The following is a 17,937-nucleotide window of genomic DNA, read 5'->3' on the forward strand; positions in this document are numbered from 1 at the left end:
ATGTTATTTATAAAGTCTGATGAATGAGAACAATCAATCAAGGTGACTCTATTAGGGGCCAAAACATGAGGTGTGGTTTTACGTTAATGAAACTAGTTGTCTTATGACACCCACTATCCTTACTCTCTACTGCCTACAGAGTAAATTCTCAGTTTTGTAAAACTGCAGTCAAGGTATCCAGCCAAATCTACCTCTCCAGCCTCTGTTTTCACCTTCTGGGGCCACACAAGCTACTTGTTGATGGAAACTTTCATACTACTTCCCATGTTATTGCCTCTGTCAAGAAAGCCCTTTCTGGCCCTACCTACCCGATTGACACACATGTCTTTAAAGACTTAATTGAAATGTTAATTTTCTAAAAGCTACCTTAAATCTTTTCTGAAATATGTGAAAGGAAAGATGAGTGGATGGATGGATAGATAGATGAACTAATAAAACTTCTTTATAAAATTTTCTTGTCTCTATTCTCAACTTCCAAGCAGTGGTTACAAACATGGGCTTTGGAGTTAGGCAGACCCCAAAACCAAATCCCAATTCTGTTATTGAGTAGATAAGTGACTTGGGGCAAGAAGTTTAACATCAATGAATTGTAATCTTCTTACTTGTAAAACGAGGATAATATAGTTATCCCAAAAAAGGGTTGTGGGGATAATTAAATAAAATAGAGTACAAAAAGTACTTAGCATAATGCCTAACTCAGAATAAACATTTGATTAATTGTAGCTATTATCTTATTAGTATCACTCTTTTCTTCGCATCTTTCAGTACTTCCTATCATAGAATTCAAACCACTTGACTGCATTTAACTATTTACAGAGTTATTAGACAAGGATCACTTCTTACTTTTTTTTTTTTTTAAATCATCAACTCCTACATGGTGTAGAAGAACAAAACACTGAAAAAGGAGGAATCTAAAATTTACTGTATCTAACTATATAAATATGTACAAGGCACTGTGCAGGACATTTTCAATATACTACTTAATCTCGGTACAATACTTACAAAGTAGATAAAATTATATTTAAGAGATGAGGAAACTAAATCCTAAAAGCCCAGTGATTTACTCAGGATGCAGAGGTAGGTAAGAACATGAGTAGCATTTGCCTCCAGGCCTATCTTACAATAGGCCTGGGAACACCACCCCACACCACAAAGATCAGTCTCTGGACTTTCTGTTTCCAGCTCTTCCCAAGATCAGAATGAGTAAAGTGTGTGGAAAGTAGTGGAAAGTTTTTGCTTAGTGGTGAGTAAACTAGGGATTGTGATAAGGAGCAGGAGGAAGTACAAGGGGAGAGACTAGTCAGGCAATTATAGCATGACATGGGGAAGGCTATCTTGTGCCAATTATCTCAATTTCCTTTTTCGTCCTTCAAAACTGTTTCACATGATTTAATAAGTCTTTAACTCATTATTTTTCAGTTAATATCTAAGAACATCAATTATAAGTAAATCCTCCTTTAAAAGAAATCAAACATTATAGATAACAAAGTCCTCTTGCCCACCTATCTAACCCAGCTCCCCTCCCTACTTCCTCCAATGTAAGCAATACTGGATTAGGTATGTGCTCTTTCAGGCATTTAAAATGCATTTATATACAGAAATATGTAGCCATATAAAATACATGCTAGTTCATGCATGTTTAGTTAATGAATAAATTATTTTTACTGTATACACAAACAAAAAAACAAAACCCTGATTTACCCAACTTCTACTCTAGGTAGGCATTCTCTAACTTCCAAATGGGACTTCCTAGATTTCAGAATCCACCAAAGAGAATGACTTCCAAAAAGATATTTTACCAAGGGATACAAAAAGGAAGCACCTTTTCAAAAATTTATTTTGAAATCAAGATTGTGTACTTTCTCCAAAGCAGTTTTGAAATCATTATTTCAGAGATGTCTGATAAAGAGATGGAGCTAATTTATTATTTAGTATTGGTATGATCTACTGAAAACTGGATTCTAAGAGAGACATTGTAAAAGAAAGCCAAAATAAAGACTAATACCAGAATCAAGAACTGACCACATTTTTTTAAGTGAAATTCAAGCCAAACTTTTGCAAAATATTTAAAGTACCTTCGTGGATGGAGCCCCACGGAACATTGTTTGAAAACACTTGATTTACTATTCTCTAGGCCTTTCCTAAGACTTTATTTCTATGAGTAATAAGGTGTGTGCCTATCAAATGCAGACTCTGAAGAAGAAGGACTTGGTTCTTTGGATGCCTACTCCAAATATAAGAAATCATAGATCCATGAGACTCAGTCAGGTTGGAGCCAGTTCTGACCTTAAAGAGTCCCTGCCTGCAATGAAAACAACCCCATGTTGTTGTTTCCCCTTCCTGTACCAAAAAAAAAAAAAAAAAGTATACATAGACATATCTTTAAGTGTCAATTTCCTCACTGAGACCATATCCCTGTTATAATGGAAGGGTTTTGCTGAGAGCTATTAATAGTAATTTCCTTCAGTGGTGATATACTCTCTATTTCTGGTAAGAGCAAGGAAATCCAACCAGCTTCTTCCTAGCAACATTATACTACTTATATAAGAAAATGACTTACAGAAGCAGGATGGTCATTTATAAGGTAAGAGGGTGGGGTGAGGGGCCTGGGAAATGGGAATAAGCAGGGGTGATTTTACTTTATTCTCCTGAAACTATCACCTCATTTCTATACATGGGGAAAAAAAATTAGAAATGTATCTCCATGGTCTCCCCCTCCTTCAGGAAAAAAACAAAAACAAAAACAAAAACAAAAAAACACCTAAAGCTCCCCTCTTCAAAGCAGGGAGGATTTTAGATTAAAAGAGACTTAAAAGACATAACCAAATACAATGACTGGACCTGTTTTCGGCTCTAAATGGAAAAACAACAAAAAGGAAATGATAAGACAATCAGAGAAATCTGAATATGGAGTTGATATTAAATAATACATAATCAGGAATTATTATGAATTTTGTTAGGTGTAACGAGGCATTGTAGTTGGCTCAAAATCTGTTTTTTTGTTGTTTTTTTTTTAAGATGCATCCTGGAGTATTTAGGGGTGAAATGCCATACTGTCTACTTGTGAGGGTATGTTTGAAAATTTTCATGATAGTTTCAAAGAGAGGTAAAAATAAGAGTATGGCATAATATTGATGGTTGTTGAAACTAGGTGATGAGTTCATGAAGGTTTGCTGAACTCCTTATTTTTGTGTATGTTTAGAAACTTCCATAATAAAAAGTTTATTTTGAAACTTGTGAAATGTGACCCATTCCTTTACCTAACCACACACCCATGCTTTTTCCTTTTTCCCACCCAACCATTATATTGATTTATCACTCCAATGACTGGAAACAGAATTTAGTGGTTAAGTTGAAGACTCTAGAACTACACTGTCTAGGTCATTGCTTGGGTCCTAGCATTGCCCACTTGACCTTATGAGAGTTAACTAACCTCCACATCTCCTCATCTGTAAAATGGAGATGATAAAATTTGCCTTTTGGACTGTTATGAAGATAAATGGGTTAATAAATGTATTTAGAATAGTGGCTGGTACAGGTGCCTGGGTGGCGCAGTCAGTTATGTGTCTGACTTCAGCTCAGGTCATGATCTCGTGCTCTTTGAGCTCAAGCCCCATGTCGGGCTCTGTGCTGACAGCTCAGAGCCTGGAGCCTACTTCAGATTCTGTGTCTGCCTCTCTCTCTCTCTCTCTGCCCCTCCCTCACTCACACTCTGTCTCTCTCTCTTAAAAATAAATAAACATTAAAAAATTTTTTAAAAATAGAATAGTGGCTGGGATATAATAAGCACTCAGTAAATCTTAGTGTCATTATCATTATTAGTTAAGTAACTTCTGAAAGTAGGAAGGTACTCTACAACATCATCTCGTCTAATTCTTTGTTTAATAAAAGAAAAACTTAGGGTCAAAATGTTTTTAAAAAAGAAAAAACTACTTGCCTAAGGACACAAAGCTGGATAAAGGCAAAGCAGATTAGAATTCAGCTTTCCTGGAATCCAGGTCAACGTCATTTATACTTTATTTACTTTAATACATATTCATTATCGAACTGAATCAGTATCTGTCATGCTCTCTGCTTAGTACTAAGTAAAAGATTAGATCTTTTCTTTTAAGTAATATACCATCTAGCTTCAAAATAGTAATAATACTAGCTTTTGTACAGTGACTTTCACTTTTCAAAGTGCTTCTAATAAGTTCACGGGCAGGAGAACAAATCTCTAGTAACAGAAGTCAGAATAGTGGTTAGAGTCTGGATGAGAGGGATTCATTGGAAGAGGATATAAAAGGGACGTGCAAGAAGTTTCTGGGATGACAGAAATATACTATATCTCAATTAGAATGCTGGTTACACAGATATATACATTTTTAAAACTCACCAAATTGTATACTTAGGACATATGCACTTCACTGTATGTAAATAATTTTTACCTTAAATTTTATTTTTTCATAAATTTTTTTAATGTTCATTTATTTTTGAGACAGAGCATGAGCAGGGGAGGGAAGAGAGAGAGGGAGACACAGAATCCGAAACAGGTTCCAGGCTCTGAGCTGTCAGCACAGAGCCTGACACGGGGCTCAAACCCACAAACCATGGGATCATCTGAGCTGAAGTCAGATGCTTAACTGACTAAGCCAGCCAGGCACCCCTACCTTAAATTAAAAAAAAAAAAAAAAAATCCCTGTACATACATGTATTTTCCTGGTTTCTCAGCACTGTTAACTACAGCAAATAGATATTTCTTGAAAGTTGAGAAAACTGGAAGTTTTAAAAGGGCATGATCAAGGATATAGAGCAAAGCTAAACCTGGAAATAGGTCTCAATTCCTTGCCCAATATGTCTTCAAACTCCAGAGTGAACTCAGACAACATAAGGTATTAATATAAGTGGGAAAACAGAGGCAGGGATAGAAGGATTGCTAGTCTTGTTTGGAGAAAATATAGAGAAAACAGAAATATGGAGAAGACAGAGATCAACACAGGACAGATGCAGTAGTAGGGAAGGCTTTGGGTAAAATGGGGCTTATTTAAGTGTGTCGCTAATGCTCTGGTGGCATCTGCCCCTCTCTGTCAGAATGTCTCAGGCTATTGATGAGCAGGAATCATATTGCAGGCAGTGGACTCCAGGCATAAAAACTATCACCTCAACTTGTCCTGTAGGCCCTCTAATTCTCCTGTTTCATTCCCCTACTCCTTTCCAATGAGCTCCCAGGACGCTGCTCAATCCCCCTAGGGATAAACTCTGAGCCAGATGCCTTTACTTTTCCTAATGGCAAAAGTCTCAAGACCAAGAGTGGTAGAACAAAGCCCAAGACATTCTGTGGGATACAGTGAGTGTTTAGTGGTTAAAATAAAAGTCCATTGTCCTTTATTCTTCCCTCCAGATTTTATCAATATGGAAAATAATGCCCTTCACGAAATGGCAAAGTAAAGTACAATGTGGTCTTTAATCTGTCCTTCAGTGTTTATATGTGAGCCATTTGGCACCAAGTAAGCAAACAGGGGTTCACTTAAGTGGGGGAAAAGTTGTCACTGTCACACAATGCATCTGAGCTAAGTGGTGTGATGTCACTACTGTCTTAAGGTAGAACTTCCCACTAAGGAGTTCTAAACTGCTCCTGCTATTATTGGCTTCAATAGCCTGTGGTTTAACTGCACACAGCTGAAAGACTCAGTAGTTGACTGATGTATATGATCCTCATGATCTACAATGCACTAGTCTTTAGAACTGGAAGGTTCCTTAAAGATCCTAGGATGTGGGTGGGAGGTGGGGTGGGGAAGGGGCAAAGGTGAGGAGAGGTCCAGTTACATGGCAGAGCTGCAGGGCTTGTGACCTGAATCTTTCTTGTGGATTTTAACTTGCAATTGATATTTGATTATTCCCTGGCCTTCTTAGTTTCTAATTTCTCCATCACTGATGGTCTTGCTTGCCTAATGACAACAAGAGTTCTGAGGGAGAGACTTTATCATAGTGCAAGGCTCTAGCAGGTAATAACTACATATCTTTCTCACAGGAGTTACCATTTCATGAGCACCTACCATGTGCCAGGCACTGGATTTTTTAAATGACCCTATGACATGAGCACTATAATCCTCACTCTACAAACAAGAACACCAAACTACCAAAGTTTGTAGTGGCAAAGCAATGACTTGATCTTATGTTTAACTAAGAATCCCATGTACTTTTCACTTATTCACAGTTATCATGGAATGTCCATGATAAGAAAATTTCTGTAGCTTCAATTACCTATGAAACTCTAACTTTAGTAATTCCTTTCTGTTATATTAAATTAAAACTTTTCAAGCTACCCTTTAGTATCATCTTAGCAAAATATGGAATTGTCCCAAGGACCAATGGCTGGATATTTTTTATTTGTCCTGCCAGATCCATTTTCCACTCAGCTTTGTGCCCTGGGAAGTGGTCTTTATGGACTATCATTTAGTTCCCTACCCTCTGGCTTTCAGTTAGGTTTACCTGCTGGGAGGCACTAGATGGAGGTTGAGGGAGAAAAGAGAATGATAACCATGTTTTCCTTCTTCTTTTAATTCTGACATCAATGGACACTAGAGAGGTCCTTCAAATTGGCTGGGTTTATCTACAATATCCACCATTCCTACCCTGTGGCTCTCTTCTAGAACCACACCTATTCTCTTTGGGATGAAACTTCTCCCTTCACTTGCCAATTCAGGTTTAGGGGTACTAACCCCACTGTTGCGAGCCCCAGGATGCTTTATCATCCTTTGTTACTTTCCCTTAAGCCTATTTCACCTATATAAACAGTTCCTAAATTAAATTTTCCTCAATTGTTCCATTTGAGGATCTCATGTATTTCCTGCAGGTTTTCAAACTGATACAACCTGAGCTCTAGAATTTACTTGATGCTTTAGATCACTGAACAAATACAAGATGCCTTTACATTTATACATTCATTCCACAACTATTTATTGGGCACCTATTGTGTACTAGACAATGGGTTTACAATGGTAACAAATGTGGCCACTGGTCTCCTACATAAAATACAGTACACAGGTTAAACAGATAATCACACAAACTAGTAGAACACTATAACTGTGCCATGTGCCATGTGCCATGGCACAGTGAGGGCTAATGTGAGGAGTCAATCTAATAGGGAGATCAATAAAGGCTTGCATAAAAAAAATAAAACTTGAGCCAGAGACAAATAGGTGTTATTGGGCATAGAAGGAAAGAATGATCATTGCAGGCAGAAGCTGATGGCTGACAAAGGCTGGTGTGGCTGAAACAGACAAAGCAGAAGATGCTTGAAGAAAGATAAAGCTGAACAGACTTTGTTGAAAGCCATATTGAAAAACTGCCTTTATCTTCTAGTTACAGTGTGAAAATTGGGTTGGAAGGTCAGAGTGGTTTGAGCACAGGCCAGGTAAACAAGGTGAGAAGGAATCTAAATGGTGATAGGAAAAATGGAGAAAACAGATTGATCTTATATATAGATTCAAAGAAAGATTTGCTCCCTGCTGGGAGATTTCACTGCCTGGTTCCTTACATACATTAATACAACTGTCTTAGGTCAATGACTTCTCAATAAATGGAAAAACTCTGCCTTCTCATTGTGGGATAGGGGTAAAGAAAGATTATTCTAGGTCTAAGAAAGAGGGTGAAACTCAGTAATGCAGTTATATACACAGGCTCAGGACAAAAAAACTGTCCCCATAGTGACTTCCTGTCTTGACCTCTAACAATCCTTACTGCCTAGGAATTCCTTAAGAAGGAGAGACTCAGTTTTAGAGAGAGCTGCAAAACCCAGAGATCAGAGTTTTCCTCTTGGCTCTACCACTTACTGTGTTGACTATGCAATTAGTTAATTTCTCTGATCTTCAAATTCTTCTTCTGTAAAATGAGAATGATAAACATTTCATAGGATTGTCATGAGGATTAAATTAGATAATGTATGTGTATACATATGCTGTTTGCTAATTCAAGTAACAGAAAACTTATTTAAAAGGACTTAAAGAAAAATTTAATATTGGGAAGTCTTATGACAGATTTCAAGGTTTATTGACTCAGTAGTGTAATTAATTTCTTTTTAACCTTCTCTTTGGTCACCCTTGATGTGTTGTTGACTCTCGAACTGGCTTCCCTTGTGATCATAAGTTAGAAGTATCACATTTAAAGAGGGAAACATCTAAACTGGAAATGAATATCGTTTTCACTATTTCCTACAAGAATGTGAGAAGCCTTTACCAAACAACAATAGACTTATATCTCATTAACTAGAACTGAAAGTAAAATACACAAGGGCAGGAATTTTTGTCTGTTTTGCTTACTGATGTCTCCTCAACATTCAAAATAGTGGTTAGGCCTCAATAACCATTTGTGGTCTGAATGGACCACATGCCTAACTTTATTCCAACCACTAGTAAGCAAAGTGGGATTACCATGTATTGGCACTTTTCTGTAAAAGGTAAAATAGTAACAATTTTAGGGTTTGTGGGCCACATACAACCTCAGTAGCATATTCTTCTTTTTTTCAACCCTATAAAAATATTTAAAATATTCTTAGCTCTTCCAAAAACAAGCCTAGGAATGGATGGCCCATGGGCCATAGTTTGCTGCGCCATGGCTTAGACTAACCATGTGGGGTGAAATGGAGGGACAAATACCATGACCAGTAGAATATGTACAGCACTCAGCAGCATCCTCCACGTATAAAAAACACTCAATAAATATCTACAACTGTTATTGATGATGTACTATTTTCCTTGTTCTTATTTTTCTAGGATATTAGACTCCAGAAACCTCTGTTCTATGATAAACCTGCCATAGGTTATTGACTGCCTCTGACTCTGGACTGAAGCAGCATCTGGGATAGGAACCTTGTGGGACAGTGCATAGAAAGACATACCATACAAAAATAAGTAAATATAGAGAAAACAATAAGCTCAGGGTCAAAAACCTAGATTCACAAAATTAGCAGAGGATGTGAGAAGTGTATTATAGTGGAGGAAATGAGCTCTATTCTCAACTATTAGGAAATTCAAAGTTAAAAATTTTAAATAAGTTCCTTTATGTCTCAGAATCTTGAATAGGCTAATAGGCAACAAATCTCACCAAGGTAAAAACCTATGTGATATTTTCAATACAACAGAATTCTGTTTCCAGAGACCATTGCTATGATATTTTAAAAAACATTGCCCTTAAGGTTTACAGCTGGTATGCCATCTTCACTGTTTTATATTATCTGATCTTCAAGAGCAGCCCACTGAAGTTGGGAAGAACATGACTATTGTCCCCACTCATCAATCATATTAAAAATATTTAGCAATGAATATAGCTTGGGACCAACCATAGCCCTGTAATGAAGTGGGTCCTTAATGCCTCCTGCTGAGCCCCACACTGATGTTTTTATTACTAAAAGAGGAGATAGGTGGGGATCTTAAAGGAGGGGCCAGTTAGAGTAGCTATTCACCAAACAATACAGAAGGATTTCAATATTTTAATATTCAGTATGGCTATACCAGTGTGCACCAGATAACTATAAGCCCTACCTACTTTTGCCAAACATGAAAGAAAGAAAGAAAGAAAGAAAGAAAGAAAGAAAGAAAGAAAGAAAGAGGGAGGGGAGGGGAGGAGAGGAAGTGGCTTTTCCAGGACTATAAACCAATAAATGGATTCAAACTTCATCTTCAAGAGTTCAAATCTACTGTTTTTCTCTTTGTTACCCATTCTCTTTACTTGTATGTTCTTTTTCACATCCTGTGGATCATCCTAGTCAATGACTCAGATCAGGGAAAAGAATATCATATTTGGAGACAGAAGACATGTTCAAGTCCTACCTCTGCTATTTATTAATTGTGAGACCTTGGGCAATTCACCTGATCCTACAAGACTGAGTTTCTTCAATGAGGAAATCACAGTAATTATGTCTGCATAGCAGGGTAGCGGAAGAAAAGCTCTGTAAAATATTAAGTGTTGTTCAGATGTCAGCCATTCACATTTTGCACAAATTGGCAGTTTTCATCTTAAAAACCTGGATGTTGGAATTGATATTCTTTTTCCAGATAGAAAACTCAGACTTCTGAAAGATTAAATTACTTGCCCAAGGTCACACAACTAGTGATGATAGAGCCAGGAATGACTTCAAAGCTCTTGACTTCTAATTCATGGCTCTTTGCTGGGGAGCCTCCAAATTCACATCACAGGCTACCTACAAAGATGGAAATGTGAATGATCCTAACTTACAGTCACAGCACTGTTGGCAGGCCTTTGTCATCAGCTCCTTCCAAGTCTGCAGGAAGAAGGCCTGCTTCTGGCCCAGCATACATCTTCTGTAGTACAGGGTATGCCTAGCCAACTGCTAAGTCACTCCAGCAGCTGTGGAACTAGAATAGCAAAACATGATGTTAATAACATTTCCGCTACAGATACACAAGCAGAAGAGAGCATGGTTGGGGACAGTGCCTACCCCAGAGGGTCTGCCTTTCAAGTCCTCATCTGCCAAAGGCCAAAGGGGTCGTGATTCACCTTATGACAACTGAGAAGGAAGAGTTATTCTCAGTTCAGGAAGATTCAGCCTAGGTTGCTTCAAGAAGACAACCCTCACTGAAAAGCAACAGAAAGTCAAATGATATAGATATTTCACAATTCCAGAATTCTAGGTAAACCGAGTAAAGCAATGCAGTTTTGTGAAATCTGGCTTTGGAGTCAGATAATTTTTGGATTCAGAAACCAAGCCTTCCACTTACCAGAGCTGGTAGTCATTTGCACTGCCTCCCAAATTTCTCACTCTATCTTCCAGGCATATGATAGGACTACACTTCCTAGCTTGCCTATGGTTAGGTGGAGTCATATGACGAACCCCGGCAAATGTTTTGTGAGAAGAAGGGATGTATGTCACTTCTAGGCCAAGCTTTTATGGCTGGTATGACACTCTGTAGAGATGCCTTTTCCTGTGGTATAGCAAGAGTTGTGATGGTTGCGGCTCTGCTACATCAATGACCCCACTACATTGAGCAGGGCCCTCCTGCTGACTCACTGTGAACATGTGACAGAAACAAAAAATAAACCTTTGTTTATTTTAAGTCACTGAGATGTGTAGGTTGTTTACCACTACAGCATAACCCAGCCTATCCAAATTGATGCATGAGCTATGATTTTTAGTATATTACTTAGTTTCTCTGAGCATGAGTTTCTGATGTTTAAAATAAGGATGCACATCTTTTCAGGATTATGAGGATTACCGATCGTTTATGTAAAGCACCTCACAGCTTTTAGCACAGATTTGGTCCCCAAGCAATGTTATCTATTACCATTATAAAACAGTGAGGGAGAAAAGCAGGTGGAAGCAGGATATCCTTAAGCAAACACACAGTTCATAGACTCCACTCAGCCAGACACCTGGACACAGAGCTTTGGCGACCAGGTCAGCCAGCTAGAAGGAGGCCCCTGAATGCCTCCAGTCACTTGTTCATTCCTTCATTCTAGAAACATACAATGAATACCTACTATGTGACGGACACTATTTAGGCACTGGAAATATAAGAGAAACAAAGTCCCAGCTCTCATGGTCTTTACCTATAGCACCTAATGCATTTAAATAAATGGCTGTTTTTCAGATTTCCTAATTATACCTTCAGAGAAAACAAAGAGCCTGGAATTTGATCCTTTACATTTTAGCGATTTTTTTAATTCCTTGGAAATATTTTTGCATATATTTACTGCACTTTTACAAATAGGCAAGGAAGTTATTATTGTATATTTTCCCCGGTGCAGAAATTGAGGGGAAAAATAATTATCTTGTTTTTATTAGCATCAGTAGCAGTGCCAGATCTAGAATCTGTACTCTCAGGTTCCTTGTTCAGGGTCATTTTTTTTTTTTTTTTTTTAATCTCAGGCTGACAAAAAAACTTGAATCACCATCCTGCCCAGGGGTACTCTGCATAACACCTATATTAAAGTACTGTAGGTGAAATATAAGAATGGAATTGTTCTGTGATTATAGTAATAATAAACCAATACAAATAGGATACTAAACAGAAGTGTCCTATACCAAATTCTGCCTAGTAATGGATCAGATCTCAGAAAGTTCTACTTCACAACTCCATGTGTGGAAAGAGACTTAAATATACATCTAATGTAGGCGATTTTACCACTGTGGTGCGATATGTAATAAGAAAAGGCCAAATGGTATCTCACCTCCTGGTGTCTTCATTATTGGAGTAAACGTCCTAGAAAGCTAGGCCACACCTAGTTCCTCACCAATAGCTCAGTATTTTACTCTAAGCCCACGCCTTGAAAATCCAGCATGTTGGGGCGCCTGGGTGGCTCAGTCGGTTGGGCGTCCGACTTTGGCTCACGTCATGATCTCGCGGTCCGTGAGTTCAAGCCCTGCATAGGGCTCTGTGCTGACAGCTCGGAGCCTGGAGCCTGTTTCAGATTCTGTGTCTCCCTCTCTCTCTGACCTTCCCCCATTCATGCTCTCTCTGTCTCAAAAATGAAAAAACGTTAAAAAAAAAAATTTAAAAAAAAAATCCAGCATGTCAAAGATCAATTCAAATGTCGTCTCTTCTATGAAACCTTCCTTTATCGCCTTATCAAAAGTGATATTCTACCATCCTTTGTTTGTATATTAATCTGGCTCTTACTGTACCCTCATGTAATATTCAGATGGCAGTGAAACAGCCAGACTGAGCCGCTGTTTCACATGGGAAAATGATGGAAAATAAAATAAGAAACATAGATTGAGGCAAATTATGGAGGCCTCTGATACCAGACTAAAAAGTTAGACTTCCCTCTATAGGCAAAAGTAGCTTCTGGGAAACTTGGGAGTATTTACAAAATATAAATAAAATCATATGATCACTCATTTACTAAAAGAAAGGGAGAACGTGGAATAGAAATCGGGGTTTAGATAATGTGAAATTAGAGATAATCTAAACAGGTACTTTTGTTTTGGGGATATTTTTATGTTTGTACTTGACTAGTTAGATTTGTTTCAAATCTGATGAACAAGCTGCAACTGAACACCTGAAATCAAGACTTAGGAAACTGTCTCTGCAGTGCCATAATCTGTGAAACCTTGCAGGAACTCTCCCAGGTCACTACTTTCATGGAAAATAGCCCCTACTTTCCCAGCAGATCAGAGAACTCTGAGATATGAGTACTCTTTCCCAAAGTTAAGAAGTTGAATTAACCAAATATCGATTGGCTTTGGAGAGCGAGTTCGTATTTACACGGATGTCATCATAATCACCAAGGGTCCCTGGGCTTCTTCGGTTGGCAAACCCATTCATGGCAACCAACTAACACCTTCCACCTTTTCCTAAGTAGTGTGTGAAATTCTGAGGTGTTCTCACTTCTATGTGTAAGACACACAGACTGCTCTGTGTTAGTTGAGCCATGAGTGTTCAGAAACTGGCCTTTCCGCATCTCCCAAGTGAAAAAAAAAAAAAAAAAAAAAAAAAAGACGCCTTTCCACTAGCACTGACTCCAACTCACCCACGGGGCATGGCTGAAACCCCTTCATGTCCCATCTCGCTGGAAGCCTGTCCTGACAGCAGCTGTTGCTCCAAACCAATTCGCTGTCACTAACCTGGCCAAATCTCTGCGGAGCCGCCACTTTCAGTCGAACGGCCGCCATTTTGCTTGCCCCGCGCTTTTTCCAAGAGCCACTCGTGTCCCGCCCATCCCAGCCGACGCCTCTCTGTCTTCCAGTCCTCCAGCGCCCCTCTATGGTAGGTCCACTGTACTACATATAGTAGTACAATTTCCCCTGCTTCACTGCTCCCCATTTCTCCCCACTTCTCCCCACCTACTCCTGGCTACCCACTGTAAGGAGAGCACCAGCCTTAACCAAACTGCATTTTGCACGCTACCTGTAATAGGAATCTTCAAATTTTTTGGATTATTTACTTCCAAAGTTTGAAAGTTAAGTACCCATTCACACATTTTTAACTTCTGTCCTTTAAAATTTCTCATCATAAATTTAAATCATTGCAAAGGGTGATATTTCCAGTGTATTGTAAATAGTAACATATAAAAACAAAACTCTCTTTATACATCTGTCCAATGAAATCTAAATGCTACAATGATTTGATATCCATCCACTTGAAAGTAGGTAAATGAACACTGCTTTTAACATATATTTCACACTGTTACTTTTTAGTCACCAAAGAGAATGCCCTCATAGAATTTGTTCAAAGAAATATATCTCCGGGCACCTGGGTGGCTCAGTTGGTTATGCGTTTGACTTCCCCTCAGGTCATGACCTAGCGGTCCAGGGGTTCGAGCCCCACTTCAGGTTCTGTGCTCACAGCTCAGAGCCTGGAGACTGCTTCGGATTCTGTCTCTCTCTCTCTCTCTCTCTCTCTGCCCCTCCCCCACTCCTCCCTCTCTCTCTCTCTCTCTCTCTCTCTCTCTCTCAGAGTAAACATTTAAAAAAGAAAGAAAAAAAAAAAGAAATACATCTCCATGCTTTGTTGATCACCCTATCATAGTTCTCTACGACAAAAGTATACATGTTATTCAAATATATATTTATATTTTTAATTTCCTATTTCCATAATACTCTTATGTTTATAATTTCTTCTAGATTGAATTACACATTAAGATTATTAGTAGCACAAAACTGTTCCAAACAACATAAATATATTACAAAATTTGATAATTATTGAATAAAAAAGTAAAATTTTACTAGACATATATCTTGTAATAATATATAAACACAATATATACTACATATCATATAACATATATATTTGTTACAAAATATATATTACATATTTTACAAAATATCTCATGGGAAATGTAGGGCTCCGTTGCAATAGGAAGGCCATCAGAGCAATGACAGTCTTTTACAAGATGCAGAGGCATTGGCAACTTCCTTGCTTTCTACAAAGACTCTTCAGTGCATATGGGAGAAATCCTTCAGCCAAGGATTTGAAAACCTCACAAATTGAGCCTACATTTCTCTTTCTAGATTTTTTTCATTGCACCTTCCTTTACCAAATGCTCTCCTTTTCTGCCAACACATATTTTTCCCATTTCTGTTTTTTGCTTTATTTGAGAACCTCTCCCCAGGCAACACAGTATTCCGACTCAGTAAGATTCAGAAATGGTGGGAGGTATGCCTCTCTTCTGTCAAGTGGTAGAAAGGTGATTATGAAAGGAAAATGGGGAAAGAGACCTAGAATGACATCTAATTCAGGCTGATCAATTATAGGAAAAAGTAAACGTAGAGCTTGAGGATCTAGAAACATATTCCCTAAATCTCTCTCAACCCACTCTACCCCTCTAGGAGTTTCTGTGCACACTAGGGGTACAAGTGATCCAGTTTGTTGATAGCTGGTCTAAATAGAGGGTAGATATTTGGATTTCAAATGGCTCAACTGACAGGCATTTCCTGAATAACAAAGTACAAATAAACAGGCAGAAAAGAGAAATAAGCACTTTTTGAGACCAGCCTTGAGTCAGGCACTGGGCTAGGTACTTTCACATATGCTGATTTCAGCCCTTACATTAACTCCGATATGAACTTCTTCCATAACACTGATGTACCAATACTATCACATGCTTTTAATTTTTTAATTCAAATCAAATTTTGCTTAACCCACCTGAGATAACTAAAAATCAGCCGCCACTTAATTTCCTCTTTCCTGTCCACAGCTATGTCTGATTTCCAAACAAAGCTCTGGGTGGTGATGGCCTTGGCAGAGGGGAATGCCTAATATACAAAGAAACGTAATTCCTTTAGGAACCAGGGAGTACAAAACTCCTGAATACAGGACATGTGGAATGTGCCAGAGAACAGGAACATTACCTTTTGAACTTCCCATCTTTCTATAACATTAAAACCAAACAAGATGACACTGAACACCTGAGTAAAACTTCTAGTGGCATAGTTACTATTATCCACATTTTAGAAGTGAGGTGAGGAAACTGAAATTCAAGGAGTTGAAGCAATTTCCCTAAGGCAGACAGCCAAGAAGGGCTATTGATTCGGAATGGCTTTGCTCCAGTTTTAACTATTTCACTAGTGAGATATGGAAATGTTCACTTCTTCCCCCCTGATTCCTCTGCATCTGTCACACATGAGTTTGGAAGGTAAGGCAGGTCTTCTCAGTGGGTATGTGTGAGTATTCCTACAAGTGGAACACTGGAGCGTTGGTGGGATTTACTGCTCAAAGATAAGATATAAATGAAATGCTTGTGTGCCAAGGGCCCTCCGCTTTTCTTGCTTCCTCCATTGCCATCTGTGCTTTGGGAGAAAAGTCGCTTGATCCTACTGGGGTCATTCGATTGGAAAACTTAAAGTCAAGTGACATATTTTATTGGGCATTTCTCATGGGCAGTCCCTTCTGCCAGCCTACGGGGAATTGCTGGGAGAGTCTGGTGTGCCCAACAGAGGATGTGGAAGAGAGGCAGTCCAAAGTGGACATATAGATAACGCAGCCAAGAAGAAATTGAGGTATCCATTTCTTTAAACCCCAAATCCAGTCATTTCTGATTCTGTCAGCATTCATACATTACAAGCAACACAGTGAACTGGTGCTAGGCACCCAGACCCTTCATAGTCTAGCTCTGCGGTGTTCTTTGATCAGTCTCTTCCTCTTTGAACCCCTAAGGAAAGATCGCTTGCCTTTCTACCCTCCACCTGAGCTTAGGGTGGATTCCCTAAACAGGTTCAGTGTTGAGCCAATACCTGACTGTCTTCTAATCAGCCCCCTCGCCATGGTCAAAGGGAAATCTACAGCCACAGAATTCAATCATTTTTAAGATTTAAGACTTTCAATACATAGCCACTGAGAGATCTCATCAGTGACTTCCTATTATCTCGATTCAAATGTATTTTTAAACTATTTCTATCTGCTTGATGCAATAGGGTATATAAAAATAAAATGCTCGCAGTAAAGTTGGGGATCTAAAATGTATAAGAGGAAACTACTTAGTTTCTTAGTAGCAGAGACAGAATTTTCACTCTGTTTATAATCCTGGAAACTGGCCTGCTGTGTGGTACTCTGAAAGTGCTAACAAGTATGAACTGAACTGAATCGAAGTAAATCTAAGTAAGTGAAAAATAAGAGTATAGTTAAGTAACAAGATGAATGGTACCAGGAAGTAAGAGTCAGCCTGAGGACCAAGTCAGGTAAGGCTTCAGGGAAGAGGTGAACCTGGCTTTGAGGGACTGGCAGGTATTTTCACGAGGAGGGTATTTTATATAAAGCAAGAAGTAGAAATGAGAAAAAATGAGTGTTGGCAGAAAAAGAAAGCATTTGGTAAAGGAAATTCTAATAAAAAAAATCTAGAAATGGACGTTTAGGCTCTGTCCGGGAAGTTTTCAAATCCCTGAGTAAGAAGTTTGGTCTTTCTCCAATACGTACTGAAGAGAAAGCAGGGATATGTACTTGTAGAAAGCAGGGAGGTGGCCACTGCCTCTGCACCTTGTAAAAGACTGTCATTGCTGTGATGGCCTTCCTACTGCAACCTCAGCCCTCCATTTCCTATGAGGCATTTGGTAAAATATATAATAAGACAACTCTGTCACTAAGGCTAGGAGGCAGATAGGTATGTGTTTGTGTGTATGTCTTTACCTGGGAGGGAAGCTTCAGAGTTACTGCAAAAATATCAGAAAATCCATAAGCACAAACTACACTTTCTGTAAAATACATAAAAAATAGCTCACATATACAAGTGCCAGTATTTTCAAAATGTATGTTGATACAGATACTGTTGGGATTAGTAATAATATAGATACTGCTGGGGAGAGAGAATGGATTACTGCTACCCTCATCACCCTGACTTCAGGGGGCCTTACTGGTTTTGGCTCAAATGGCATAACATTGCCAAGATCAATTTTAAGCATTTAAATAAAACTTTGCTGAAGTCCTCACATTACAAAAAGGAAGTAGAGTAAGTGAAGCAAGATAATCTGTCTTCTAGAATATCTTCAGCTGTGTCTTCCAAAAT

At 38.5% G+C, this 17,937-nt stretch overlaps 1 long non-coding RNA gene across 1 annotated transcript in view; it reads right to left on the minus strand.

Annotated features, from left to right (window-relative positions):
• The window catches only part of LOC109267735 (uncharacterized), a 220,041-nt gene extending 206,432 nt beyond the window's left edge, over window positions 1-13,609 (minus strand). The window contains exons 1-2 of the long non-coding RNA XR_008423679.1: window positions 13,471-13,609; window positions 10,216-10,355 (exon numbers count right to left, since the gene is read on the minus strand). This is a non-coding gene — a long non-coding RNA (uncharacterized LOC109267735). The remainder of the gene's footprint in view (window positions 1-10,215; window positions 10,356-13,470) is intronic.
• Between the last annotated feature and the right edge of the window lie 4,328 nt (window positions 13,610-17,937).

This window comes from Panthera pardus, unplaced genomic scaffold (genome assembly GCF_024362965.1).
Source record: "Panthera pardus isolate Hobbes unplaced genomic scaffold, ASM2436296v1 HiC_scaffold_2, whole genome shotgun sequence".
Taxonomy (NCBI): domain Eukaryota; kingdom Metazoa; phylum Chordata; class Mammalia; order Carnivora; family Felidae; genus Panthera; species Panthera pardus.